This window comes from Vulpes lagopus, chromosome 11, assembly GCF_018345385.1.
Source record: "Vulpes lagopus strain Blue_001 chromosome 11, ASM1834538v1, whole genome shotgun sequence".
In the NCBI taxonomy this organism is placed as follows: Eukaryota; Metazoa; Chordata; class Mammalia; order Carnivora; family Canidae; genus Vulpes; species Vulpes lagopus.
The window spans coordinates 12,303,036-12,319,733 of NC_054834.1; the positions used below are offsets into that span (position 1 = coordinate 12,303,036).

Below are 16,698 nucleotides of genomic sequence, written 5' to 3' on the forward strand. Positions count from 1 at the left end.
TTTTTTATCTTGGGCTCCTGGGTAATCAAAACTCACACCACTGGCCATTCGTCTTCTCTTCAATCAATCACATGGAGAAGAACTGTAGTTTTTAAAAAATAGATTACCTAATTTTCCTTTTTATTTCTCAGGTACCTAGGATAAGCAGAGAAAGCCCCCAAGGGTGACGTGGCACTCCTTTCATTTAATCCAGAATCGTGGCATGAGAGAGTAAGCAGTTCTGTGGTTCACGCGGGGGTGGGGAGGCGGGGTGGGGGGGCAGCGTGCTTCCTGCTGTAGCTCTACCTGTCAAGTCTTGTTGCCGGTGACCCTCAGGTGCCTGGTACCAATTCCTCATTAGTTCCTCTTCTGGAAGTCAGATTGGTGATCCACGTGGGCCTTGGAACCTATTATCTGGAAAACTGATACTTTTCAATGCTTCTGTAAATTTTATGGAAAAACCCTTCCAATTTGTTTCCCACATTTCACTTGCATTATTTTCAATCTGCCTGGGTCTGGAACACACTCTGGCATCTGTAATGAAATTACATTTATCATCCGTCAATAATTCACTTCCTGATAAAAGGAATGGGAAATGTTTGTTAGGATATACAATAGCACTGCTTTTAAATCGTTCGCATTATATAGAATTCTTTGCAAGTGATGTTAGAGAGTTCATTATAGTTTAAATTCATTTTTTAAATCGAAATTATGCTTTCTCTTCTTGGCATGATATAGCTGTGCCCGTATACTTCTCCATTGTAATTAATGTTTTACCTCTATAGAATATAGACAATCTTCTACAGTTTCCTTTTTTTGTTGTTGTAAAGAATTCTTTTTAATGAGAATAAGTGAGTCACTGAAATCTAGTTCCATAGAAATATATATTCAATAGAAGTGAAATTTATTCCCTTGGTAAAATGTGAAGTAAAATTGAATTTTTTTTTTTTTAATAAAAAAGGGTTTCTGTTACTGAGTTGACAGTATTATATTTTGGCCAAAAGTATTTGGATGTAAAGATATTCTTTTTCACGATTGAGTTTCTGTTGATTGTGCCCAAAAATCAGCGCCATAGTTTCAATTTTACAATAAATGAAAGAAGAAAATGAAAAAAAACTCTTAAGTTGTAAAGCCATATCTGGTGCAAATTTTATTCCCGCTTGGCCTATGTGCCTCAACCAGGGTAGACCTTTGCTATTCTTCTCTGAAACTACTTATTTGACCTGTTCTTGTTTCAGTGTTGCCCCAAGGTGAGCGCAACATGAAGCAAGTTATTTTCTTGAAAGGTCTTAGCTTACCCAGGGACGCATTTGTCTGATGCTTCTCCGTTACATATGATGCGATGGCCTTTTATAGAAAGTGGATATTTATTATAAAAATAGCATCTGGGATCCTCTAAGGCCATAGTCCATAAAGACAAATTAGTTTAATTTCACATATTTTAATGTCTTCCCAATAGTGATGGCCCTTCTTCAATATTTAATAGGGTAAAATTAACATGATGTTATAACAACAGTTGAGAATAATCAAAATATGTCCAAAGCAATATATATATTTTTTAATATATCAGGTTTGGCGGGTTTTTTTTTCAAGCCTGTGCCTGTATAAAATGTCAACAGAATTTTATGGAAGTATTAAATTTGTATGCAGACAGTAATCCATGCATAGTGGAACTGCTATTCCCAGTAAGATTTTTTTCTGAAAACAGGCACCATTTATGTGGCTTATGAAGTGCCAGACATGTTCTAAGCCCTTGACGTGTTTTATCCCGTGTCATCCTCTTGGCAACTGTCCTCATCTTATAGATGAAGCAACTGAGGTCCCCGTTGCCCGCGCACACACTGCTGGTGAATGGTAGAGCAGGGATTCAAACCCAGTTAGTCTAATAATCCCAGAGCCATGTGCTTCACCACCACACCTCTGCCTGAGCGGGAGATGTGCTCACCACAATACTTAACCAGCTCATAAGGGAAGCCCTTGGCCTTGGGAGCTCTGGTCAATGTGCTGTGGGTACATGACAAATAAGGTCTCCTGTGGAAGTCAAAGCTGTTACCCTGCTGCCCATTATCATCAAATAATAAATCTAAAGGCTGTCAAGGCTGTTAACACTGCACCTGTGGTTCTAAATATCCATTCCATGTTCAGGCTCCTTGTGTAGAATAAATGACTGTGACAGAAAGAGAAGAAGAATCCTCTAGGCCCAATGATGCGGTGTGGTTGGAAATGCCTCCCTGCAGCAAGATGGTTTAATTGTAGTGCTGGGCACCCTTCTTCCTAGTGTGACTCATCATATCTGGAAAGAAAACCTAAGGTTTTGGAATTTTGGCATCAGTGCGGTTTGCTCACAGGTAGGGCGAGTATGACATTTGTCCACATTAATAGAACTTGCTTTGTACGTTGCCATCCCCCGACCTCCAGCCGTCCTCTCCTTTCCTAGAGCTCTTCCGCAGGAAGCTCTGTGTGTGCTCTTCACACAGGATTTCAAGCAGCTCACTGTCCACTGCTTTGCAAGAGAAATTACCTGATCCCTGCTCTAGATGTGACTTTCTACTCTTTTCCTGGCCCTTTCCCATCCTGACCCAGAGTTTGTGTTTTTTTTTTTTTTTTTTTTTTTGAGTTTGTGTTTTGATAGAAGAATCTAGGAAAGAAATGGCCCTGAAGACCTAAATCCTCTCCTTCGATCTAAGTGGTATAATGCCACACTGAGCTTTTATCTATGTGGGACAGGGGGAGCCCTGACCCACAAATCTCTTAAATCACCACACAGTAAAACTGTCTACTCATAAATCTCCCATCTACTTAGATGATAATAATTTCAGTGATGCCTTTTAGACAATGATCATGATAAATATGTAGTTTTTTCTTGAAATACAATCACCAGTAGTACTAAAGTATGGCTTTGCAACATGCGTTCTATTTAAATTTGTGTTTCATTTTATTGACTGTCTCTTTATTTCCATGTGTTTCATTCTGGATATTACTTACCTTTCTCTGTATCCTAATGAAGTTTGTGTAAAGCTGAAGCCCTTACCCTGGCCTCACTCTTACTCCTCTCCCCCTGATTCTGCTCTTGGTACATTGACTCTTCAATGGCCCTTGAACAAGCTTGGCACACTCCTGCCGCAGGACCTTTGCACTGTGGTTCCCTCTGTCTGGAACAGTCTTCCTGCATATGTCCCCATAGCTTGCTGCCTCTTCTTCAGGTCTTTGCTCAAATACCACTTTCTGGTGAGCTGATTTCTTGTGGTGAGCAAGTGTACCTATGTGTGTGCTCACATGCACACACAGACATACAAACTTTGAAACCCCCATCTCCCTCTCTAGTTTTATTTTTTTTCTTTGTAGGACTTACCACCTAGAAAACTATTTAATTTACGGTTTTTGTTACTACGTATCTCCCTCCACTGGACCATGAAGTCCATGAGGGCAGGAACTTTTGCCTGCTGTGTCCGTTAATGCATCCCAGTACCAGGAATACTGCTTGGCTTGTGGTGGATGCATAATTTGCTCAATGAATGAATGAATGAATGAATGAAGACTTACGGAAATTCAAAGTGTCGGCCCTTTGTCAGATAATGTCCCTAGCTGAACAAACCCTGCCTCACTTTTGTGTAACAGCGACTTCTCAGAAATGTCATACTGTAGACCTCAGCTTACTCACAGATTCTTCTAGCTGGAGGAAAGGGTAGTGTGGCTTTCCATTGTTGACTGCGGAGGTGGAGTTGGAAAACAATCAAAAGAAATGCTCCTCTCATTTTTGGAGCAAATGAACAAATCTAGCATTTGTTTTGGGGAGAACAAATGCTCTCCGCAAAGAAGAGAAACTGTTCCCAAAATCTTTGAAGTATGTCACTGATCCTTTAACCAGTAGCTAGAGAAGCAAGTATCCTAGTGACAAACACGGGCTTTGTTGGGATGAAAGCTAATCATAAGTTTACAAAAACTGATTGGGCATTTGGCTTGTGACTAATTCTTGGCAGTGACACAGAGGAGGCTCTTCATGGGCCCAGACACACATATTTTGAGTAAAGACCGTTGTCCTCAAAGACATTCAATTTTTTTTTGTCTAGTGCTCTCTTTTAGATTAAAATAATGCATTGCTCAAGATATAAATAACATTAAGGGTTCTGCCAAAGACATAGTAGTTTCTATAGTGGTAGAGGGAATAGATTACTTGGGGGGAGGGAGTATCATTTTTTGCCTTTTAAGAGTTTTTTTTTTTTCTATAATTCACTGAATTTGCTAGTTGTAAAAGCACAGGACACCATATGAATTGGAACAGTATTTCTAACAGTCTCCCAATGCTGGGTCTGTGTTTTGTGGTATGAACAGTGAAGCCAGCACGTGTCCTTTTAATACAGTAAAAATCTTTGTCAGCCCCCAAGGCCTGCCCTGGTGCTGCATCCGTGTAGTGATTCCAGGATGCTACCCCCTGTAACTTCCCTGTCTCTTAAAAATACCCCACAGCCTACTAGCTAGTACCTAAACTTCTCCTGCCAGAGCATGTTTCCCTGATTCTGATCTGTATCTATTGTGTGGATACTGCTTCAAGCACACATCAGACATGGGGGCAGGGGGAGCAATCGGAGTTGCCTATATAATCTCCCATGTGCACGAATCTGTAAGCTTTGATCCCTCTGGAAATGAGGCCTCTGAGGTCTCATCTGTTGGTAATGCCTTAGAGGCTCCCTATTTCATCTCCTTCCAGGGAGAGCCGTCGGGATCCCCAGGACCTGAGGGGAGAGAGAGAAGCCAGCACCTTGTAAGAAAAATGCACGTCTGGAAAGTGCAATAGAGGAATATATCCCATTTCATAATTTTGTGGAAATCCAGTCTTGTCCACTAGTTGTTAGGGATAGAAGGATGCCAGGTGCTTGAAAACTTCTGGTTCTCTAATTGCCTGGGTTTTGGTCCTTCTGAAGACTTGGAAATGTGTGTGAAAGTGCATCAGTCAGAAGTGCAGATTCCCGTCAGTACCTGTGAAACCAAAGGGTCAGCCTTTGCTTCTGGTGGACCTCCTCTGGGAGGTGTGCGAGCTCCGGGCACTCCCTCACCAGGGGTGGGGGAGCCCTTCTCAAAGAAAGTCACCTTATAAACCAGAGAGGAGCTAGGGTGATCCAGAGCCCCTTTTCTTTTTCTCCCCCCCCCCCTTTTTAAAAAAGATTTTATTTATTTATTCATGAGAGACACAGAGAGAGGCAGAGATACAGGCAGAGGGAGAAGCAGGCTCCACGCAGGGAGCCGGATGCGGGACTCGATCCCAGGACCCTGGGATCACAATCTGAGCCAAAGGCAGATGCTCAACCACTGAGCCTCCCAGGTGCCCCTGGAGCCCCTTTTCTTAATCTGTCCTCAGCACCCTGAGGAGGCTCCCCCCGTGATGCTATCCCCAGATCCAGGACACCGACCACAGTGGGGCACACTGACCAGAGGTGCCGTGGTGGTTGCCACAGATGCTGTTCTCCGTCTATGGAAACAAGGGCGTTTTAGCTTGTTTTCAAGTGCACGGACTCGAGAGTCAGACAACCTAAGCAGTCAGCATGAGGCCTGGTTTTGCCAGTAGCAAGAACAAGTAAGCTCATCACTGTAGGCCTCACTTTCCTCGTCTGTACAATGGGAAGACATCGATGGCTTGGGAGAGGTGGAAGAGGCCTAACATAGGCAAGGGACCCAGGAGAGAGCAAGCCCTCAGTAAGGAGGAGTTGTGTTAAACATAAATAACACTCAATCCCACGTGATGGAGAATTCTCCGATTTTAGAGGAGAATAAAGGAAAGCCAGGAGATCTAATGAGGGCTGAGAAATTCAGACGGCCTCACAGTCATCTAATCACTTTTTCTCCTACTCTTAACCCTGTTGCAATGAATAGTTCTGTCCCAAATTATAGATGTGTCGTAATCGTGGCCCTTTTTGCCACGGACAAAAAGTTTCTTATGCATGGTGATGCAAATGTGGGCGAAGGGATGCTAATGGTATAATGAGCCAGAAGTTAATGAACAGGAAACCGAACAAGAATAGGGCAGACAACTTGGCACCAGCGCTGGCTGCGGGGCAGGAAGTATAAACCCGGCGTGTCCAGAAAAGGGGAAGTGATTCGGAAGACGGGGGGCGGGCTGGCCGAGGGGCTGCTTCTGGACTGCTGAGCACAGCCGTGCCTGCCGGGGGAGAGCACGCGTGCAGGCCCCACGCTGTGCACCGAGCAAGCAGAGTTTGTGATGAAGTCCTCGGCCATCGCACATGGAGCCACCGTCTACCCCATGGGCCCTTGAATCTATGTCCCCCTGTTTACTCGTGGTTCACATATGTGAGTCCTGTTACCTGGAGAGATTGCAGATGTTGTCAGGGGAGGGACAGTGTCCTCTGCTTTCTATCCTGCTCCCAGAGGGTTGGCCCAGAGCAGGTGTATGCATAGAAGACAAGGGACGGAGACAAATGGAATCCACTCTAGGTATTTTAAGCAAGGGAATGGTTTGGAAAGGCTGGAGCTGCAAAAATGAGAGGGAGGGATGTTGGAAGTGCAAAAGGAACGGAGGGGTGATGGCTAGACTAGAAGCAGCCGACATTCCTGGGCTGGAGCCCATGAACTCGCTCCTGGTTTTTGTGCATGGGTTGCATGCATGTGCATCTGATTTTGCATCTACTCAAGAAGTGCTCTCCCCACTAGGGTCCTAACGGATAAGGAGGTGCCATTGCTTTGTGAGCTGCTGGAGTCCAGGATCACGCCTGCCCCACTTCCACCACAGAAACTGCCACCTGCCGCCTCATCCTGAGTCCAAGCCAGGGCTCTCCTGTCTGCATCACGCTTTCGTGTGTGTTGCTCCCCTGTACCTCCAGTTAGCAGAGCCAATAGGGAAGAGGATTGGGAAAGGCATATGGAAACTTAGTCTGCAGACTCCAGGCCTCAGTAGTACAAAGCAGAGCGTAGGGCTGAAAGACAACAGGTAGCTACCTGGCCCACGTGCTATCCGGGGAAAAGCACCCGATCTGAAATCATGAGGCCAGAACCATGCCTTGCCTAACGCTCGGTAGTCATGTGATCTTGTACACATCACTTGACCTCCTGAGCCTCAGCTGTCTTCCTCGTGAGATGAGACTAACAGTGGTATGACGTGGCAGAGGTGTCAGGAGGGCTGAATGAGACAATGCATGTGAAAACCATGTAGAAACGATGAGGAGCTGTGTAAATATTAATTACTTTGCATGAACTCATTGGCAATCATTGAATTCACTGCTTATGAGACAGTCGTAAGGGTTTTTTTTATTTTTAATAAACTAGAAAAGACTTCTGCTAGTCTCTCAATTTACTGCACGCACTTAGACTTCCTTTATGATATAGGAAAACCTCACTAAATTGGGGGAGATGTGAGATCAGTGGTACTTGTCAATTTAGCAGATTAAAAAAAAATTTTAACAATTCTCTTTTGATGGGTCATATCCAAAGATAAGCAGCTGAGCCCTCTTAGCAGCAGGAAGGAAGGGCAGCTAGCCTTGGGTTACACAAATGAACTTATTAAGGGGATTTATAAAGCCATCTAGTTAATCAGAAAGGAGGAGAGTGAAAAGAGCTTTTCTTAGCCAAGCCGTGATCACCCGCTGGACAATTAGAAGCACAGTTTTCATTATACTGTTGTAGTCCTCACTTGGGGTCAGGCATATGAGCTAGGATACAGCTGGTGGGTGGATGCAGTAAGGCTGTTAATTAATCACAAGGGGGTGGAAACGGAGGATGAGGCATTCACACCCTTTGATTCCGAATGGCCCCTGTTCCACCACATTGACCTGCGTTTCCTAAGTTGACCTCTGTTAGATTTCTATGAACTGTGGCATGTTAGGTCCTCCTTTACAAGTTGCCAGTGGAGTGGTAGAGGCAAACCATTGACTGTGGTCTTGATTGGATAAAGATTGGGTTTAATTTCTTTTAGATATTTTATTTATTTATTTTTAACGATTTTATATGTTCATTCATGAGAGATACACAGAGAGAGGCAGAGACTTGGGAAGGAGAGAAGCAGTCTCCCCGTGGGGAGCCTGATGGGGAACTCGATCCCAGGACCCCAAGATCATGCCCTGAGCCAAAGACAGATGCTCAACCACTGAGCTACCCAGGCATCCCTTTTTTTTCATGTTTTAGTTTAAGAGTATAGCCAGGTTTCAGCTCCTCTTGTGGGGGTAATACAGTTGTGTCTCTTCATCTCCTCATCCCTTCTTTCCCTCTCTACTCCAAGAATTGTGGCGATGTATTAGTTTTAGGCAAAGTCAAAAGAAACATTGATCACTCTCCTCATTGACATGCAATAAAAATAGATATGTAACAAGTATAGTTAATAACTGGCTGTACATCAAAGAATATATGTATATGGCAAGTAAGCATACGAGAAGATGCTCCATGTGATATGTCATCAGGGAAATGTAAATTAAAACAATAGTGATTCTGTAGAACCGCAAAAGACCCCAAATAGCCAAAGCAATTTTGAGAATGTAGAGCAAAGTTGGAGGCATCACACTCCCTGATTTCAAATCATATTAGTAAGCTATGGGTGTCAAGAATGATATGGTATTAGCATAAAAAACAGACATAGAGATCCATGGAACAGAATCAAGAGCCCAGAAATAAACCCACACATATATGGTCAATTCATTTATGACAAAGGAGGCAAGAATATACAATGGGGGAGAAACAGTGTGTCTGCAATAAATGGTGCTGGAACACTGGACAGCTATGCATCTGCAAAAGAAACTGGACCCTAGTCCTGCACTATACAAAAAAGTCAACTGAGAATGGATTAAAGACTTCAATATAAGACCTGAAACCCTAAAACTCCTAGAAGAAAACAGGTGGTAATCTCCTTGATAGCAATCTTGGTGATGATTTTTTAAATTTGACCCCAAAAGTAAAACCGACCAAAGCAAAATCAACCGCTTGGGACCATACAACTAAAAAGCTTCTGCACAGCAAAGGAAACCATCGACAAAGTGAAAAGATAACCTACTTCATAGGAGAAAATATGTGCAAATCATATGTATGATAAGGGATTAATATACAAAATACATAAAGAACTTCTACCAGTCAGAAAAAAAATCTGATTAAAAAACGGGCAGAGAACCTGAATAAGCAATTTTTCCAAAGAAGACATGCACATGAGCAACAGGTACATGAAAAGATGTTCAATATTATTGATCGTCAGGAAAATGCAAATTGGAACCACAATGAGATATCACCTCACACCTGTTAGAATAAAAAAGACAAGTAATAACAAATGTTGGTGAGAATGTGGAGAAAAAGGAACCCTCGTGCACTGTGTACACCTTGTGCTGAGATTGTAAATTGGTGCGGCCACTAAGGAAAACAGTATGGAAGTTCCTCCAGAAATGAAAAATAGAACTATCATACAATGAAGCAGTTCCACTTCTGGGTATTTAATCTGAAGAAAATGAAAACACTAACTCAAAAAGACACATGTACCCCTATGTTCAGTGCAGCAGTATTGATTATAGTCAAGACATGGAGACAACCTGAGTGTCCATTCATCGGTGAATAGGTAAAGAAAATGTGAGATACGCACATCCCCTACCCCACCACCCCACCCCGCCACTCCACCCCCACTGGAATATTATTCAGCTTTATAGCTGAAAGAGAATGAAATTTTACCATTTGTAACAATCGTGAGGGCATTATGATAAGTGAAATAGACCCAAGAAAGAAAGACAAGTACCTTGTATTCTCACTTATATGTAGAATTTAAAACACAACAAAACAAAAAGCAAAAACAAAACAAAAGCGTCTAAGCTCATAGACATAAAGAACAGGTTGGTAGTTGTCATAAGCAGGGGAGATGGTGGACAAAATGGGGGAAGGGAGTCAAAAGGTATATACTTCCAGGTCTAAAATAAATAAATCGTGAAGACATAATGTACAGCATGGCAACTGTAGTTAGTAAATACTGTATTGCTTATCTTAAAGTCACTAAGAGAGCAGATCCTACAAGTTCTCATTACAAGAAAAAATTCTGTAAATGTATGGTCTCAGGTGTTAACCAGCTTCATTGTAGTCATTTCATAATATATACAAAGATTGAATCAATACGCTCTACATCTGAAAGTTGTACATCTTATAATGCTGTATGCCACCTTATAATGCTATATGCTCAGTTAAAAAAAGAAGAAACCAAAAAGAAAAACCACTCACCAATGAGATGCCGCTCCACGCCTGTCAGAATGGCCAAACTCCAGAACATCGACAACGTCAAATGCAGATGAGCGTGTGGAGCAGTAAGGATGCTCATACGTTGCTGGTGGGAATGCAAAATGGTACAGCCACACTGAAAGACACTTTGGAGGTTTTTTATAAAACTAAGTGTACTGTTCACATATGATCCAGCAGTTGTGCTCTGTGGTGTTTGCTCAAATAAGTTGAAAACTTATGTCCACACTAAAACCTTTACACGGATGTTTATGGCAGCTTTGTTCATAATTGCCAAAACTTGGAAGCAACGGAGATGTCCTTCAGTAGGTGAAAGGATAAAGAAACTCTGGCCCATCCTGCAATGGAGTATTATTCAGGACCAAAAAGAAATGAGCTACCAAGTCATGAAAAGACATGAAGAAACCTTAAAGGCATATTATTAAGTGAAAGAAGCCAATGTGAAAAGGCTACATAGTGTAGGATTCCAAACATTCTGGAAAAGGCAAAAGTACGGAGCAAGTAAAAAGATCTGTGGTTGCCAGATGACAGTATTGGGGCCGGAGGGGAGCGGGGGAGTGTGATAAACAGAGCACAGAGATTTTTAGGGCAGTGAAAATACTCTATATCATAATAACAGGTATACCTTATTATACGTGTGTCCAGACCTCTAGATTGTACAACACCAAGAGTGAATCCTAAGATGAACTATGGGCTTTGCATGATTGTGATGTGTCATTGTAGGTTCATCAGTGATAACAAATGAACTCTTAAAACAAAACAAAACAAAACAAATGAACTCTTCTAATGGGGCATGTTGATAATGGGGGAGTCTATACATATGTGGGGGCAGGGAGTACATGGAAAATCTCGGTGCCTTCCTCTGAATTTTGTTTTGAACCTGAGCCACCCAGGTGCCCCTGAATGCTGTATTTTTTTTTTTTTTTAGATTAGTTTTAGGTTCAAAACTAATCTAAAAAACTAATCTAAAAAAAAAAAAAATACAGCATTCAGGGGCACCTGGGTGGCTCAATCAGTTAAACATCTGCCTTCAGCTCAGGTCATGATCTCAGGGTCCTGGGGTTGAGCCCCCCATCAGGCTTCCTGCTTAGCCAGAAACCTGCTTCTCCCTCTCAGTCTGCTCCTAGCCCTGCTCGTGCTCCTCCTATGCGTGCGCGCTCTCTCTCAAATAAATAAAATTTTTCAAAAATCTTTATAAAAACAGTGTTCAAAATTCAAAAAAAAAATCAAAACACCGGTGATACTGTCATTAGCTAGTCCTTATAACCTATACTTAACTGTCAAGGAAGACACATTTGAGAAAGAACAAACTCTTTGGAATCTACTTGTCTTTCTCTAGGTTGTTATGCCCATCATTAGATTGTATTAATTTCTGGTTTTCTAATTGTATATCATCAGGCTTCTGACCTCTAAGCATTTGCTTGGTATCTGGCTGTTTTTAATTCAAAAATAAATTGCATAATGAAACTAATTCTATTTTCCATTGAGATAATGCATTTTTAATTACTCAGAAGGGAGTGAAATTAAGTAGTATTTATCCAAAGTAAATGCAGGCGGTAATAAAATATTTCCATGGGCATGTTTAATTCCAAACATTCATGTATACAAATTAACTTGGTGTTGGATTAAAGGTATTTGGAGAAAGGGGTTTGCCCAGAAACACGGCTCTTTTCTTTTGATCTTGTATATTTCATCGGCCAATAGCAAAGTGACTAGACTCTGGATTTGCCAGTTTTCTCTGTGGAACCATTGGAAATGTGACTAATCCTGGGCAGTTTTGTTCATGCTCATGTACAGATTGCTCTCTGAAAGTGCCCAGATGTGAGCACTGTTCACTCCAGCTTTGTAATGCCGTTTATCTGGCAACAGAAGCCCCATTTGCAGTAGTTAACTATCTTTTCTACATTTGCCATGGTCCAGCGGTGTTGCAGAGCTTTGTGGCTTCCGTAGCTAGTTGATGACAATCAGCAGATTTTAAAGCCTTTTCAGAACCCGGAAAGAATAGATAATGATAGCGCACAATGCTGAAATGACGAAAGGAATAATGGATATTCAGATGTTGATGCCATTTAGCTTCCAAAGAAACGATTACAGTTCATTTTCTTTGATTAGCTTTTTCAAGTTTGGAGTTTCATTCTTTATTGTTTAACTTCTGTAAGATGACATTCAGAAAAACATTACCGCATGAAATCTGTCAGAAATGTTTAGACAGTTGTAATCACAAAGAGTAGAAATGCCTGCTTTGTTCTGTACCATTGACCCTGCTCTGTCCTGCGCTGATTGTTGCTGATTCAACTTTTTAAGGATATAAATGATTGCTTTCTAAATGTTTGAGGGAAATGGGTTTTAGCTTTTGTCTCAGATAAGGAATGATGTTCAGCTGGTAGAAACTTGGAAAAGAGTGAATTAAATGAAGTGATATGATTTTTTACTCAGGACGAAGAAGTCTGACGGTTCGCACTCCATAGATCATGTCCAAGATACAACATCCTTCCTGCTTTCTGCTCTTCCCTTCTTAGATTGTTCCCCTAATCCTTACTCTTTCAGGGCAGTCTGGGTGGTTTAGTGTTTTAGTGCCGCCGTCAGCCCAGGGCATGATCCTGGAGACCCGGGATCGAGTCCCACATCGGGCTCCCTGCATGGAGTCTGCTTCTCCCTTTGCCTGTGTCTCTGCCTCTCTCTCTGTGTGTGTCTCATGAATAAATAAATAAAATCTTAAAAAAAATCCTTACTCTTTCAGATTGACTGCTGGTGATGCCCATGTTTTATGCAGCAAGATGGGGAAGAGCAAAAAGGATACATGCCTCCTAGTAGTAGTGTTTTTCCATCTGACCAATCTATTGGGTTTAGCACTGAATGTTGACCTTTGAGACTGAGACAAAATAGAGCCCTTAAAATTTGGTGAGATTAATGGACAAGCATACCGATTATCTAAGGTCTTCCACATGTATGTTTAGGGAGAGGCAGAGGGAGAAGCAGGCTCCCTGGTGGGGAGCCTGTTGTAGGACTTGATCCCAGGACCCTCGGTATCCCAACCTGAGCTAAAGACAGATGTTCAACCACTGAGCCACCCAGGAGTCCCAGATTATTCTGAATTTTTATTTGCAACAGGGAATAATGTCCTGTAACCATCCTGAGTTCTAGATAACTTCTGTTTGGAGGAAGTCCCAGCCCAACTCACCACACATGCTTTCCCAAGCAGGCTGATCTTCACCATTGCAGACCCATCGTGCCCCACAAAAAAAACCAGAATTGGAGACAAGCCATTGCAAGCAACAAGAGAGACCCAAGATCTGAATCATGACCTCTGGTTGAAGAAATAACTCCTGTCTTCTCCCACAGAAGGCAAATTACACCCACATCAAAGATAAAAATAAGCAAACTCAGTAGTGATGGCCCTTATGAGTAGTTATGTGGCATCCTTTGGGTGAGGGAAACACTTTCCCTACTGCTACTGGCAAGACTGATGGAGAACTCTCCCTGGCTCCTGCTGATTGCTAAGTTATCCTGAGAAGCATTTAGAGGATGAGGTAGGGGTAGGGGACAGGTTCTAGTGTAATTCCAGCTGCCTATCAACCTGAGAAAGAATTCACATCTCTGATAAAATATGCTCTTGGGCAGAGATTGGAGAATACACGAAATGTGTGAATCTGTGTCAAGTGAGCTAAATGCACAAGTTTCTTACTGAATCTAAACTAATTGGCATATAGAGACTCATTGACATTAGCTTACTTACATCTCAATTACTATGCTGATGTATATTTTCCATGTGTCATTGAGCTCCCACTGCTAATAAATGAATTTCAATATCAGAAAACATATTTAGCAAAGATTTTGAATAAACAAGCCTTTTTTCCTGTGGCTACAAAGATTTCCTATTTAGGATTTCTTATGACTTAAAAAACTCAGTGTCCTGAAACTTCACTGTATAAGATGTGCATAAACGTAATAAAAATGACATATCTGGGGGCACCTGCGTGGCTCAGTGATTGAGCATTTGCCTTCAGCTCAGGGTGTGATCCTGCATGGAGCCTGCCTCTCCCTCTGCCTGTGTCTCTGCCTCTCTCTCTCTGTATCTCTCATGAATAAAAAAAAATAAATTCTTTTTTAAAAAATGACATATTTGATTGTTTAGACATCCCAGCAAATGGAGGTGTGGGCCATGGAGTAACATAGACCTGGCTTTGAAGCATCATGGCATCCTGCCATTTAATAGCTTGTAAAATGGGAGGAATAATGCCCACTTCATAGGCTTCAGAAGGATTAAATAAAAGAAGGGATATAGAAGGTAAAGGTTTGATACATACTAATCACTCGATACTTTCTCTCCTACCTCCGATGTTTCTTTTTTTCCTCTTCCATCTCCTCCTACTCCTCCTCCTCCTCTTCCATCTTCCTTCTGTCCTTTTTCCTCCTCTGTTTCTCCCCACTCTCCCCACTCTTCTTCTTTCTTCCGCCTGCATTGCCTTGTTTGTCTCAGTGACTATTGTCCTGCTCAGAGGAATCATCTCCTGGACCTCTGGCATCATTTTCACCAGTTCACCATTTGTACTTGATTTCTGAAATGGTCAGTGTCCTTCACGACCAACACTGTGCCTGTGGGTAAGGCTGGCGAGCGCTGCTCTGAAGCAGTGGTCTGTAAACTGTTGCTGCGAATCCAGTCCTGTTTGTATGACCTGTGAGTCAAAATGGTTTTTACATTTTTATTACTATTTTTTTTTAAGATTTTATTTATTTATTGGCGAGAGGGAGAGGGAGAGAAAAAAGCAGACTTTGCCCGAGTAGAGATCCTTGCCTGAGGCTCGATCCCAGGACCCTGGGGTCATGACTTGAGCTGAAGGGGCAGACACTTCACCGATTGAACCACCCAGGCGGCCCTGGTTTTTACATCTTCAAGTGGTTGAAAACAATAAAAAGAAGAAGAGTTATTTTGTGACACGTGAAAATTACATGAAACTCAAATTTTAGTGCCCATAAATAAAGGTTTATTGGAGCCCAGCCATGTTTGTTTGTTTAGCACTGTTTACGGCTGCTTTTACACAATAATGCCAGAATTGTGTTGTTGCGACAGAGAAGGTATGGCTGCAAAGCCTAAAATATTAATTACCTGGCTCTTTACAAAAAAGCTTTGCTGGGAATGCCTGGTGGCTTAATGGTTGAGCGTCTGCCTTCAGCTTGGGTCATGATTCTGGGGTCCTGAGATTGAGTCCCCCATGGGGGTCCCCACAGGGAGCCTGCTTCTCCCTCTGCCTGTATCTCTCTCTCTCTCTCTCATGAATAAATAAATAAATAAAATCTTGAAGAAAAAAAAAAAAAAGAAAAGGTTTGCTGACCTCTGTTCTAAAGGAATGGAACATACATGAATTTTAATGGCTGTGAAGCTGGCTGTGAAGGGGGAGCCCTGCTGGGGGGCAGCCTCTCCGTGATTGGGGTGAGTGTTGAGCTTCCCTTAGGTGACTGTGCAGTAGGGAGCATTCGAGGACACGGATGATGGAGTTTCTGAAGATTGCCTGCACCAGCAGGACAGAGCCATCTCTCTGCTCTTCTCATCATGCCATTCACTCCCGACAAAATTTGGCGAATGAGAACTATATACAAAAGGAGTTTTGTTCCTGGCACCCGATGCCTTCAGACAGGTTTATCTATGAGGCAGTCGGGACACTGGCCTGGGAGAGATCAGTACAGTCAGGCTTCACTGAAACAGCCCCCATGAACAGTTTGGAGCTGCATTTCAGAAGATATCTAATAACAATGCAAATTCCTTCCCTTCTCCCAACTAGTCCGTTATCCTTGGGAACTCCATTGTCTTCTCTGAGCAAGCTGGGAATTTTATTGTATCTCTTTAGGTGAAGAACTGACCAGATCATGTATCCAGCTTGAAACCCATTGTAAAGTTTTTTTTTTTTTTTTTTGGTTTTGGGTTTTTTTTTTTTTAAGAATCAGATTGAAAATGATCACACATTCCTTGATAAGTGCCCCTTCATGGAGCCAGTACTGGCATTTGGGAACAAATGCACATTGTTTTTTTCAATTAAATGCAAACAGCTATTCCTAGGAGGATTCATGGTATAGGGTTTTCCTCTAAAGGAATGGAACTGGGTGAATAGGAAAGGGGTGGGAGGTCAGGGTTTCTCTGCAGCCATGTGGGAGACACAATGTGATCAGATATCCAATGATGGAGACTCAGAGAAAGGACAGGACTGAAGCCATTGGGTGGACCTAAGCTCAGAGGGTCCAGCTAGGCAAACCAGTCCATTTAATAAGTTAATGAAACCATCACCCAGTGTATCAGTGCTCCTGACTCTAAAGAGAAGCAACTGTTCTGTCTCTGATTGTCCCCAGCCGACTGCTCTCATGGCTGCTTCAGCCACTCAACACGTAGATTGAGTAAGCCCTTCCGCTACCCAACTCTGATTAGTCAGCCACTCATCCTGTTGAGTGTTAATTATGTGCCAGGCGCCACGCTAACTGCCAGAGACACAAAGCAGAACAGGGAAGTGTTCCCTGCCCTCCCCAGTG

The 16,698-nt window shown here is 42.4% G+C and overlaps 1 protein-coding gene across 19 annotated transcripts in view; it reads left to right on the forward strand.

Annotated features, from left to right (window-relative positions):
- The window catches only part of NRCAM (neuronal cell adhesion molecule), a 280,017-nt gene that overhangs the window by 151,229 nt on the left and 112,090 nt on the right, over positions 1 to 16,698 (forward strand). For 18 of the 19 annotated variants that reach the window (XM_041723226.1, XM_041723232.1, XM_041723228.1 and 15 more), the window contains exon 4: positions 132 to 210. The exons of the other annotated variant lie outside the window; for it this stretch is intronic. The gene's annotated coding sequence lies outside the window, so the exon portion shown is untranslated. The remainder of the gene's footprint in view (positions 1 to 131; positions 211 to 16,698) is intronic. 19 annotated transcript variants of the gene reach the window in all.